The following is a 14,402-nucleotide window of genomic DNA, read 5'->3' as shown; positions in this document are numbered from 1 at the left end:
AATTCAGGCCAGCCAATAAACTCCCAGGAATTAATTGAACGGGAATGTCAATATAAACTCGAAGGCTGCAGCACGATCATGGCTTGCCAAGAGATAAGACCACGTATATTAATTTAGTGGTGGAAATCAAGGGAGAATAATTTAGCTTAACATAACAGCAGGCCAATGTCATTCACCCCTTCACTAACATTACTCCCACACACGAGGTGAGTGTAGGAATAAACACTAACTCTTTAATGAATCCACTTACTGTAAAAAAAGAGAGTTTGTGTGTGTGTGTGTGTGTGTGTGTGTGTGTGTGTGTGTGTGTGTGTCCAAACACTCGACCTACTCCATTAATCCCTTCACATCCTCTCCTACATTCTTCTTTCTCCGTCATCTGCTTCCCCTCCTCTCCCCATCTCACTCTGCTGGGGTCAACAGTTTCCCCATCCCCCAATCTCTGAGCAGACGCAAGAAAATAATCCTTCAGGAATGTAAGGAATCAGACTGAATATTTACTCCTTCACCTGGTCTTGGGTTCCGCTCACCTTTATGTTCACAGAGAAAGATGGGAACTGTCCACGTAGAGAAAGAGGTGTGTGTGTGTGTGTGTGTGTGTGTGTGTGTGTGTTTTAATCCCACCCTTTACATTCACCCATCAACCCTTAACCTCTCATCTAACCATCAGTATCCTCATCCATCAATTCGACTCCATAATTCATCAATAAACTGAACCTCTTCATTCTTCTACCAAATCTACACTGTCCACACATCAACTCTTCTACCCCCATCCATTAATCTCACTCTCTTTTTCTCCCGAGAGAGAGAGAGAGAGAGAGAGAGAGAGAGAGAGAGAGAGAGAGAGAGAGAGAGAGAGAGAGAGAGAGAGAGAGAGAGAGCGCGAGCGAGATGCAATAAACACACAGCTTCTGGTTCATCTTATCCTCATGGCAATATAACAAAACAAACATCATTTTTTTCTTCTTCTTTCATCATTGTCTTGGCATGGTTGTTTTTGATCCTCACCCAAAAGGCCGCAGCTTCATGGGAACCAATAACTCATGGGCGGGTGTTTTTCTCCAGCCCAGCGATTCATTACTGCCCGAGCTCTGGATTCTCTCAAAAGTATTTTATCCTGGAGGCCGCCCCGCGGTCACCCACCTCCCCCTCCGCCAAACGCTTTTCCCTCCACTTCCGTCCGTCCTCACTTGCCTTCACACCCGACGCCTACCTTCACGCCTGACGCCTGCCTTCACGCCCGACGCCTGCCTTCACGCCCCCTCCCCTGAGCTCACTCACTCAGCCCATAAGTTCCTGGACGCGTCCGTCCAGGGCTCGACTTCATCTTTTCCCAGAGCTTCCCCCACCCCCCTCCCTCGGGGTTATTGTTGCACCTTTCCGCCGACCTTCACAGAGACGTCAGATCCCTGGATAATAATGGACACCTCATTTGTCACAATAACTTTGAGGTGTTTGATAATGAGGCCAAAACACCTGTTAAACACATGAGTATGTTAGCTTCGAATCTACAGACAAAAGTTAGTAGGTTATGTGAAAACTAACAGTAACTTGTACCAAGTTGACTCTACCTGGGGTAACATGACATTAACTAAGACTAACACTGACTTACACCAACTAAAACTGTCTGCTACTGAAACACACTGATACCAGCTGAAAGTAACTCATCTTAACCAATATTAAACGAGACACTCTAAGGGTGGTTAATAGTGAAACTTAATGATAATAACTGAGACTCTTAACTGATAGGACGGTGGCGAGTCTATAGGTGACACAATTTGACTCTACGTATCAGACAACATTGACGAGTCGACCACGAGGACCTGCCATCAAGTACCAGCGGCGGGTTGTGATAAGATAAACATCCCTCGCTATAGTCTGGACACTCCCAAGACAAGCTGGACCACATCATACACAAAAGAACTAAATAAATGTGACGCAATGTTTTTAAAGCAAACTACACTCACCAATCTAAAATAAAACTACCTTAGGATCGTTAGGTCAGGTAATCTAAAAGAGAAAAAGGAGACTTAAGTAACATACAATAATCTACAGTATTTTAATCTTCAAAATTTTTTAGTGACAAATAATGACGTCACTTGTTTACATTGTGTTTTGTGTAGTGAATAAAAAAAATAATCATAGTGTAATAACGATAATCACATGAAATCACTGCCAACAATTACATAATATTCCCCTTCCGTAAATCACCTTTTCACTTGACAATTACACTTCATAGATTTTTCCCGCAATATATCATTAATTCTCACACGGACCAGTCAGCAAGGTTTTCACAGTGACCTGACGACTATATGACTAATCCATTTATTAGCGAAGAAGAGTGTGTTAATCATTGATGATGTGTAACTAGTGTGTGTGTGTGTGTGTGTGTGTGTGTGTGTGTGTGTGTGTTCGTCTGCTCGTATACAACATAAATCAACAAGTACTGGGAGTAAGTGATGTGTTTACGCTCGCGTTATGTTCCCTCTCCTTTAGTTTTCCCGCCTTGACCCATATTTCCTCACAACACTCACATGGACATTAATACTCTTCACACACCATCAAATTTACTGAAACTAAGAGATGTGGATATGTAATTGTGTCAACTCGTGAAAGGCCGTGTTAGGTTAGGTTAGGTTACGTTAAGGTTTTTTCCCTTCACTGGGCAGTAGATATTCTGCTGCTTTTAAATGGCAGAAGTAAAATGTTTTGAATATATATATATATATATATATATATATATATATATATATATATATATATATATATATATATATATATATATATATATATATATATATATATATATATATATATATATATATATATATATATATATATATATATATATATATATATATATATATATATATATATATATATATATATATATATATATATATATATATATATATATATATATATATATATATATATATATATATATATATATATATATATATATATATATATATATATATATATATATATATATATATATATATATATATATATATATATATCCTTGTGGTCCAGCGGTTAGCGTTTCCCGGTCACAGTCATCAGCTAGTGGGCCGTGGGTTCGAATCCTGGCGGGTTGAGGTGTTGATTATATATATTGATAAGCTATTTTATTTAATATATTGGGAAAACACACACATCCCTCAGTGACCTCCACCACCAAGCACTAGCAGTGGACTACTTCAACATCCTCGTCACCTACTGCCACCTGCAGTCCCCCGCCCACTTCGCGCAGTCCGCCACTACAACAAAATTCAGCTCATAAGAGCCTGCACTGAGAGATATAAGAACAGCACCATCCCATCTATTGTTAAAATAATAAACAGCTCCTGATTTATGTTCTGTACAGCCCTGTAAATGTATTGAACGTATATTATTATGTCTATATCAAACGTAAGTTTGTATATTTTCAGCCACCGGCTGCAACTCTATTAATAAACCGTTTATTATTATTATCATTATTATTATTATTATTATTATCACACACACACACACACACACACAAGTACTGTACGCTAGACAAAAATAAACACAGGGTTTTCAGCTTTCAGATATTTGTGTTATGTCTGTGTTAGTGTTGACCCAGCAACACACACACACACACACTTGAAAACTGTGTTGGCGAGGCGTCCACTCCTCCCTCCCTCTCCCTCGTTCCATCCTTCCATCCCTCCCTCATATGAAGCTGAGATACGAGGATATGAAGCCCAGGTTAATGTGTGTTTACCCATGATAAACCAGATGACACAAGGTTCAGTGTTAATCTGGCCTTTACTGCTCCGTTAACTCCCTGTGTTAACTACCCCGTTAACATACCTTCACAGTCCGCCAGATACTTGTGCTGTGTGTAAACGTGTTAAATAATTTGTGTAAGTTTCATATTTTGTAGTAATTCATACACGATATTTCCTCGAGCTAAATGTACCGGATTGTTAACATAAATGATAAAATATAAACAACAAAATAAGATAAAACAATTAAATAAATTTGTCAACATTACCCAGGAGAGATTAGTGAAGCCTTTATGTTAGGAATTAGTGAAGCCTTTATGTTAGGAATTAGTGAAGCCTTTATGTTAGGAATTAGTGAAGCCTTTATGTTAGGAATTAGTGAAGCCTTTATGTTAGGGATTAGTGAAGCCTTTATGTTAGGGATTAGTGAAGCCCTTATGTTAGGAATTAGTGAAGCCTTTATGTTAGGAATTAGTGAAGCCTTTATGTTAGGGATTAGTGAAGCCTTTATGTTAGGGATTAGTGAAGCCCTTATGTTAGGAATTAGTGAAGCCCTTATGTTAGGGATTAGTGAAGCCTTTATGTTAGGAATTAGTGAAGCCCTTATGTTAGGAATTAGTGAAGCCTTTATGTTAGGAATTAGTGAAGCCTTTATGTTAGGAATTAGTGAAGCCTTTATGTTAGGAATTAGTAGTTTTGTTAGAATTGTGGAAGCCCTTATGTTAGAATTAGTGGTAGTGAAGCCTTTTATGTTAGGAATTAGTGAAGCCTTTATGTTAGGAATTAGTGAAGCCCTTATGTTAGAATTAGTGAAGCCTTTATGTTAGGAATTATTAGTAGCTCTTATGTTAGGAATTAGTGAAGCCCTTATGTTAGGAATTAGTGAAGCCTTTATGTTAGGAATTAGTGAAGCCTTTATGTTAGGAATTAGTGAAGCCTTTATGTTAGGAATTAGTGAAGCCCTTATGTTAGGAATTAGTGAAGCCTTTATGTTAGGAATTAGTGAAGCCCTTATGTTAGGAATTAGTGAAGCCCTTATGTTAGGAATTAGTGAAGCCCTTATGTTAGGAATTAGTGAAGCCTTTATGTTAGGAATTAGTGAAGCCTTTATGTTAGGAATTAGTGAAGCCTTTATGTTAGGAATTAGTGAAGCCCTTATGTTAGGAATTAGTGAAGCCTTTATGTTAGGGATTAGTGAAGCCTTTATGTTAGGAATTAGTGAAGCCCTTATGTTAGGAATTAGTGAAGCCTTTATGTTAGGAATTAGTGAAGCCTTTATGTTAGGAATTAGTGAAGCCCTTATGTTAGGAATTAGTGAAGCCGTTATGTTAGGAATTAGTGTAGCCTTTATGTTAGGAATTAGTGAAGCCTTTATGTTAGGAATTAGTGAAGCCTTTATGTTAGGAATTAGTGAAGCCTTTATGTTAGGAATTAGTAAAGCCTTATGTTAGGAATTAGTGAAGCCGTTATGTTAGGAATTAGTGTAGCCTTTATGTTAGGAATTAGTGAAGCCTTTATGTTAGGAATTAGTGAAGCCTTTATGTTAGGAATTAGTGAAGCCTTTATGTTAGGAATTAGTAAAGCCTTTATGTTAGGAATTAGTGAAGCCTTTATGTTAGGGATTAGTGAAGCTTAATTTTTTTAGGGATTAGTAAAGCATTGAATTTGCATAGGAATTTTCACGGAGAGAGAGAGAGAGCAATATGTATTTATATAATTATGTTTGTTGTGTAAACATTCATTCGTACACGTGTATGTGTGTACTAGGGCGCCCGTACAAGTCTATGTGTACAGAGTCTATTTATAACACAATACAATATTCAACAAAACATTAAATAAAAGTAAATAAAAGACATATACTTAAGACAACTAAACAATAGATTTAAAATGAATATAAAATTAAATAAAAAACATGGATAAAACAATGAAACAAACAACAAGGGTCGCAATTTAAATCACTAGTGTGTACAATAATTAAAAAAAATCACGATTACAAAAAAAACCATAATTTATAAACAAACAAATAAAAACGTTAACTGAATATGAAATGGAAATAAACATGTTAATTAAAACTTAAATCCCAAATATTTTTTTTTTTTTTTACAATTTGTTAAGATATTTTGAGAATATTTCTAACTTCATAAGATCTCTGTATGCCCCAAAGTTGTGTATTTCTTTACAAGCAAGAGTTTAAATACTTTCTTAATCTATTTACATTCACTAATACGACATAAATCTCTTTTTTAACGAAGGAAAAATTAAATACCAAATATCTCTACCTACTGTATCTATTTAAACTTTATTCGACGTATATTGTAGTAAAAAAAAACACCTTCATTCCCAATAAAAACTCGTAAAAAAAAAACATAGCCGTGTGTTTTTAATCAGAAAGTTGATACGAACTTCACCTCAACACACCAGGTTGTTTTGAATAAATTCGTAATTATTTTATCACAATTTTTCCCCCTTGATGTTATCAAAATACTGCCAGGAACAAGACTGGGAGGCAGGGGACAGGGAGCAGGGGACGAGGAGGGAGGGATGAGGGAGGGGGTGGAGGATGAGAGGAGGGTGGAGGGATGAGAGGGGAGGGAGTTAGAGGAGGGGAATGAGAGGGAGGGAAGGGGTGAAAGAGAGGAGGGTGGAGGAGGGAATGAGAGAGAGAGAGGGAGATGAGAGGGAGGGAATGAGAGAGAGGGGAGGTAATGAGAGAAACGGGAGGGAAGGGGATGAGAGAAAAGAGAGTGGGAAGAGGGAAGTAGAGAGAAGAGGGAAGAGGGAAGGAAGGAAGGTAGAGAAGGAGGGAAGGTAGAGAAGGAGGGAAGGTAGGGAAGGAGGGAAGGTAGGGAAGGAGGGAAGGTAGAGAAGGAGGGAAGGTAGAGAAGGAGGGAAGGTAGTGAAGGAGGGAAGGTAGTGAAGGAGGGGAGTGTAAGGAGGGAGGAGAAGGAAGTAGAAAGGAGATAGAAGAAGGAAGGAAGGAGTGGAGGGGAGGAGAGGAGAGGGCGTTTAAACAGTCCGCTCTTCTGTATATTTTCATTTTTGTGTAATCAGAGAGGCGGGTCTCTGGGGGAAGTCTGGTACGATCCGTGTTGCTCATATGTGGTCATGATGATACGGACACCGTGTTGGTACATACATACTACATTAAGTTCCCGAACGCACACACAGATACACCCTCAAAACACACACACACACACACACACACACACACACACACACACACACACACACACACACACACACAAAGGACAAATTAATCACGAGTGTCGACAAGTTACATAAATGGGTTATTCTTCCTCTTATCATCTTTCCCTGTAAACTATTTCTGACAAAAGGAAATGGCATTGTTGTTTCTACTCAGCTGGACTCATTGTGAGGTGAGATGTGTGCAGCAGGGTGTGTTGAGAGGCAAGACCGGCCCTGCACAACAGATCACCTTTTATATATTGTGGTATAAGGTGCTGTTGATGACCCGGGATTATCTTATACTCTAGGTGTGAGGAGACTATACCAGGCTTATCTTTATCTTTTATCACCTAAGCACTCTCAAAAATATGACCCTAAGATGGTCGTGCTCCCTCGCTGTGGTGTTAAGACTGGCTTCAGGTCATCCAGTAAGAGAGACTCGGTAATTCTCTTAATCTGGGAGTAATAAAGTTTTTATTTTTAATATCGGTAAACACACAACAGCATTGATGAGGATGGAGGTCATTTTAAACACCTATGAACCTTAGAATTGAGTTTTGTAACTTGTTATTTTACTCTTCCTTACACACACACACACACACACACTCATAAGCGTGACTGTTATGACCGAATAGTTGAGTGTGTGTCTGGAACAAGTCTCTCACTCTCCGGGGGTTATAGTGTATGGTATTAGGGAAGATGTGGAGGTAGGAGATGAAGCCAATGAGAAGCTATGGTAATGGTGTGTCATGGGAGAGAATGTGTGGTGACAGGAGGGGTAGATGGTGGAAGGTATGGTAGTGAGGTGTGATGGCAAAGAGAGAGAGAGAGAGAGAGAGAGAGAGAGAGAGAGAGAGAGAGACATACATACATACATATCAATAACTCACCACTAACTCCCTTGAGTACGGTCTTCTCCTTTAAAGAGGTGTTGGGTGCGTTGGGATAATGAACACGTGACCTTGTATACGGTCAATCAAGACGCTGCAGCTCCATGACGCCATGTAATTGGAAGCCTTTGATTGGCTAATGAACGATCATCTCCCCGTACGTAATATCTCAGCTCAATATCGGACCACATTATATACTGTATTGGCTTGATGTTAAATATGGACTTTTAGAATTTTAATTGACTATTACCTAAATATTTTACACGTCGCTCGTAGGATGTCTTAAAATCCGTCTGAAAATTAGGCACCTCGACTTATCCCACCTTTAGATTAACTTAACCTAACTTAACCTAACAACCTTAACCTACCCTAAACACCCGAGCACTAACCTAACCTAGCAGCCTTAACCTATTCTTACACTAACCTAAACTGTGCCTCCGTGTATCAACAAACAGCATTATCTGCAGACTTCATGTGTACATAAAAAAAAAAATCTACTTTATTTCTTCAGTTTAAATCCGATGTGAATTTCTTTATACATTATACATTTCAAAATTATTATCACTTTCATTTTTCAATTTTTAAATTATCAAACAACACCACGTACACCTCCCGCCCACTCACATCTCTCTCACCCACTCACATCCCTCTCACCCACTCACATCCCTCTCACCTAACACCCATCTCACCTACTCACATACCTTTCATCCATTCACACCCCTTTCATCCACTCCAACCCTTCTCACCCATTCATATCCCTCTCACTCATTCACACCTTTTTCATCCACTCACACCTCTCTCATCCACTCACACCTCTCTCATCCACTCACACCTCTCTCATCCACTCACACCTCTCTCACCACTCACACCTATCTCATCCATTCACACCCCTCTTATCCACTCACATCCCACTCACCCACTTACATCCCACTCACCCACTACCATCCTTCCTCCCTCTATAATTATGTTCACCGTGTCCTTCCCTTCCCTCTCCCTCTTTCCTATCTCCTCTCACACCCACTCCCTTTCTCGTCTTGCTCCCACCCATCTTCTTCCCATGCCCTGACAAACAAACAAACAAACAAACAAACAAACTCTCTCTCTCTCTCTCTCTCTCTCTCTCTCTCTCATCACTGTATATTTTTCTTATTCTACAAATAACATAAACATTCAGGTGCATGGTAGTAAATGGTATGGAAATAATTCTCATCTATTTCGGTCATAGGAGCCTTGACCTACTGACCTATTGACCTTTAGGGAGAATGTGGCCAATAATATGAAACTTATGGATCACCTGCAGAATAGGCACCCTAGCTTATTTTAAAGGAAGATTATACACCCTAGCTTATTTTACCGTTAGATTAGGCACCCTAATTTATTTCACCTGATTATTAGGCATCTTAGCTTATTTTACCTGAAGATTAAGCACCCTAGCTTATTTTACCTGAAGATTAAGCACCCTAGCTTATTTTACCTGATGATTAAACCCCTAATGCTAACCAAACCTAAAAAACCTAATCTAACCATTCCTAACCTAACCATTCCTCACCTAACCTAACCATTCCTCACCTAAACTAACTGGTAAAGTACTGTAAAGGAAACACCACCACCTAACTGTCAGACGAAGCATAAAACATAATCCTTCCTCCTTGTGTTCCCTCAGTGAGACATAAAAAACAATCCAACGTTCCAGATTTATGCCTCACCACCAGAGTACATCAGTGTTTGGTTGAGCAGTGCCTCTGGTGACTCTGCCAGGGTCTAGTAAAACAGTATTTTTTTTTTTAATCTCCGTCAGTTTTAAAGAGCCGCTGCCACCGTACCTGCTGCTCTTTAACTATAGTCTCAACACCCATTCTTCAACCCTTCCGTAAGAGTACTTCGCCAGGTACTTCAGACCACTACAACCCTCTCAATCTTCTCCCTCCTTACACCCTAATATCATACACTTGACGCCTCTTCATCAACCACCACTACCTCCTTCATCTAACTTTTAATCATTCATCCTCATTAACAACTTCCTGTTATACACGTTCTGCCAGAGTCCTTCCTCAAGACGTTCTAATTAAGTCCCTCAAGATGTTCAAACAAAGTCCTTCTCTAGCCATACTCCTCATCTTAAATCCCCAGGTAAAATCTTCCTCACTAATCCATCAATATTATCTACCGTTACAAGAGCATTAACCAGATCCTCAGTGTTTACCTGTGATTAATGACACAGGTAAACGGGTGTAGCTGGCACAAAGTAACATTCTGGAAGTCTCCCAAAATTTAATCATCAGGCTGCCAGGAGTAACAGAGGGGAGAGTATGGAGTGTATTTTGGAGTGAGTGGAGTGTGTGTGGAGTGTATTTGGAGTGTGTAGTGTATGCGGAGTGTGAGTGTGTATGTGTGGAGTATGTATGTGTTAGGAGTGTGTATGTGTGTGTGGAGAGTGTGTGTGTGGAGTATAAGTGTGGAGTGTGTGTGGAGTATAAGAATTATGTGTGCGAGGGAGTGTGGGGAATGTATAGAATGTGAGAAGTGTGCGAAGTGCGAACGTGTGGACTCCTATAAATTAAGAATGAGAAAAGTGTGAGGCTGTGAGATTATGAGAGGATAAGCGTCCTGAGGCTCCTACACCACTACACGCACCTCTCTCTCTCTCTCTCTCTCTCTCTCTCTCTCTCTCTCTCTCTCCTGACACACAATCTCGTCTACTACTAAACCTTCCCATGTAAGTACTGTCCATCTTCTACCGTAAGTGAGAAGAAGAAGAGGCAGTAGCAGTGTTCGGTAAAGTCCTAAATTGTATTTATGACGCCATTTATGAGGTTAGTTAGCAAGTTAAGATGACGGGATGACGTTACTCAGCTGGGTAGGAAGGAGGTATATAATATCTCCCTACTACCTTTAACTACCTGGGAGGGAGGGGCAATGCACGTTTATCTCTTCCCAAATGTGTACTCTCCCTCACTATCTCCCTCACTATGCACCTCCCTCACTATGCACCTCCTCACTATGCACCTCCTCACTATGCACCCTCCCTCACTATGTATTCTCCCTTACATAACCACTTAATACTCTCCCTCATTTTACTCATCCTCCCTTACTATGCACCCTCCCTCACTATACCCTCCCTCACTATGTATTCTCCCCTAACTATGCATTCTCCCTACATAACCACTTAATACTCTCCCTCGTTTACCTCATCCTCCCTCACTATGCACCCTCCCTCACTATGCACCCTCCCTCACTATGCACCCTTCCTCACTATGCACCCTCCCTAACTATATATTCTCCCTTACATAACCACTTAATACTCTCCCTCATTTTACTCATCCTCCCTTACTACAGATGAAGTTGAATGACACGCGACTACATACAAAAACACTTACATTAATAGACTACTTATATCTTCCCTTATAAGTAAACACCGTTACTTTACAGACACACTTTTAATCTAATTGTCTCCTCCTTTTATTATTTATCATAGTATGTGGCAGTGGAAGGGGAGAAGGAGAGGTAGGAGGGAAGGGAGTGAAGGAAAGTGGAAAGTGAAGGAAAAGGGAAGGGAAAGGGGAGTGAAGGAGGAAGAGAGGGAGAGGAAGGAAGGAAGGGATAGGGAGTAAGGGAGGGGAGTATAGGAGAGAGGGAGAAATTAAGTGAAGGCGAGACGGAGAAAGAAGGAAGGAAGTGAAGGAGAAAGAGGAAGGCGGAGAGGGGAGTGAAGGAGAGAGAGAGAGAGAGAGAGAAGGGGAATGAAGAAGGAGGAAGAGAGAAGGGGGAGGGAATGAAGGAAGAAGAGGGAGGGAGAGTGAAGGAGGAAAAGAAAGAGGGAGGGGGGAGGAAAGGAAGGCGTCGACGAAGATTAAAGGAACAAGTTTGTGATAATAACAATCCTTCCTAATCCACCAATTCCCTCGGCACAAACATCCCTCACTCCCTTCCTCTCACCCTCCCCTCATCCCCCCTCCTAGCCCTCATCCTCTAGCCCTCATCTTTCACCCCTTAGCCCTCATCCCTCTAGCCCTCATCTCTCACCCCTTAGCCCTCCTCTGCCCCCCCTCTATCCCTCATCCCTCACCCTCCCTAGCCCTCATCTTTCACCCCTTAGCCCTCATCCCTCAGGCCATAGCCCCCACCCTTCACCCTAGCCCCCGATCCCTCACCCCTAACACCTCATATCACCCCTTAGCCCTCATCAGCCACCCTCCAGCCCCTCACCTCCACCCCCCCCCCAGCCAGAGGAACACAAAGAGAATATGCTCCTAAAATAATTTCCCCACCCGACCACCTCTCTCCTCTCTCTCTCTCTCTCTCTCTCTCTCTCTCTCTCAGTAATGACCGAGAAAAAACTAGTCCACTAAAATTAATCTTACAATTCCTTGGTTCACCTTCTTCTCTTCAGCTTCTAAGACGTAGAAAAAAAATGTGTTTAAACAAAAAGTGCCAACAAGGTGCCACTAAATTCGGGTTGTAGGAGTACCTGGAGTATAGAGAAGGATTAAGTGTTCATTTAAGTGTCTGTATTAAGAGAAAAAAGTGGAGTTTGTAGAAAAATAATAGATGAGAGGGAGGAGGTGAAGAAGGGAGGGAGTGGGGGAGAGGGAGTGGGGGAGAGGAAATGGAAGGAGGAGGGAAGGAGGAGAGAAGGGGAATGGGGATGTAGTTGTTGCCTGGGTCGTGTTTGTTGTTATTATTGTCTATGTGTTGTTATTGTCGTTGTTTGTTATTTAAGGTTTACTTTGTTGTTTATAGTGAGAGAGAGAGAGACACAAGAAGGTGGTAAAATGCACACTAGCAACGAGGCTATGTGGGAGTAAAAATCACTACATATACCTGATACTTTCTCCTTTATATTTATATAAAAAGGATCTGAGTTAACCACCCTAACACTACCTGGGGGTTGGGTTAGGTTAGGTTTAATAAGTTTTAGGTTGGTTTAAGAAATGAGTTGGGATTAGGTTTAAGTAAGGTTAGGTTAGGTTAGGTTAGGTTAGGTTTAAGTAAGGTTAGGTTAGGTTTAAGTAAGGTTAGGTTAGGTTTAAGTAAGGTTAGGTCAGGTTAGGTTAGGTTAGGTTAGGTTAGTTAATCTTATGGTGAAATAATCAGAGTGGGTTTCAGGTGATCCTATAAAAACATTTATTATTGTCATTTTATCATCTTATCTGAATCTCTGTCAAAATGTAAAAAATAAATAAATAAAATACCCTTGAGTTTTCCTTCACTTCAGCATGGTATAAACACCTCTCTTACTTTCTTCTCATTTCTTCATTCTCGGGAGCAACGATGTGCAGATTAATTCACCACACCTCACTCTTCTCTTCCTGACATGAATACCTTAAGAATAATGGATATTTAATGATGAACAGCAAGGAGTTGTTTACAAAAATTCTCTCTCTCTCTCTCTCTCTCTCTCTCTCTCTCTCTCTCTCTCTCCAAAACACAAGAATTAACCAATCAACTTTTAAGAGAAACCTTTTACCCACAAATTTTAAAGGAGCAGTGTTTAAAATTTCCTAAAAAACTGGAGTAAAAATGTTATAAACTTTTCTTTTTTGCTTAAGGTATATTCTATAGTGTGAGGAATTCTTATATCGCTAAGCAATATGTTAAGGTATGAGGCTGCTCCTGTCTTCAACACCACCACCCGGAAGATGCCGTCTAGGATGACAGTTGGTTATTAATTATATATTTTCGTTCAAAATTATCTGGACATATTATTTTTTGAGGGGGCCTTACCTGTCATCTACCTGAAGGACATTGTAGGTAAACGAGGATAAGAGGGTTTTTTTTATAATTTATTAAGTCAGGTTTTTTATATTATGTTTTATTATGTTTTATTTCTGGTTTAGTTCGTGTCCACCAGCTATTAGCAGATGCCAGATATTACCAAAGGTTTCCAAGGATTTTTGTCTGCATCTTAACTAACATACAACAGCCATTAACCCTTAACACTTCTCACTAATATAACCAACATCAAAAACGATAAATTGTTATAAGTACCGTGACCTACCGTGACCTAGTTAGTAAATATCTTATGTGTTATATGGTGACTCATCAGGGGTCACGTGGGGTTACAAAACAACATAACAGGTCACTCCGATTTACAACATGACTCCATGGAATGTGTCTGGTCACGATGAATTGTGAAAAGTCATTCTGCAAGCACGTAAACACACACACACACACACACACACACACACACACACACACACACACACACACACACACACCAAAGTTATACATGGTCTCCCAAATTCCATAAAACAAATAAACTGAAGACATGTTTTAAAAGTTTTGTGTCTTTCCCTACAGGTGAGTGTGTGTGTGTGAGGCTAAACACTGAGGTATGGTACCACGCCCAGGATGGCAACAGTGAAGCGTAAGAGAAGGTTGGTAACACTGTAGATTCAAAAAGGGCCACAACTATACAGTGAGCGTGGGAGGAAGTGCGACCACACCTATACACAGACACAAATACATGATGTATTGTTTTATGTCTCATCGGGATATTTAAGCCATGACGCAAATTGCAACCTTTACCAGAAATGTCGTAAAAGGTCCACCTCGGCCCAAAGGCGACATCACC

This window comes from Homarus americanus, unplaced genomic scaffold (genome assembly GCF_018991925.1).
Source record: "Homarus americanus isolate GMGI-L3 unplaced genomic scaffold, GMGI_Hamer_2.0 scaffold11022, whole genome shotgun sequence".
Taxonomy (NCBI): Eukaryota; Metazoa; Arthropoda; class Malacostraca; order Decapoda; family Nephropidae; genus Homarus; species Homarus americanus.
Note: the sequence above shows the minus strand (reverse complement) of the source record.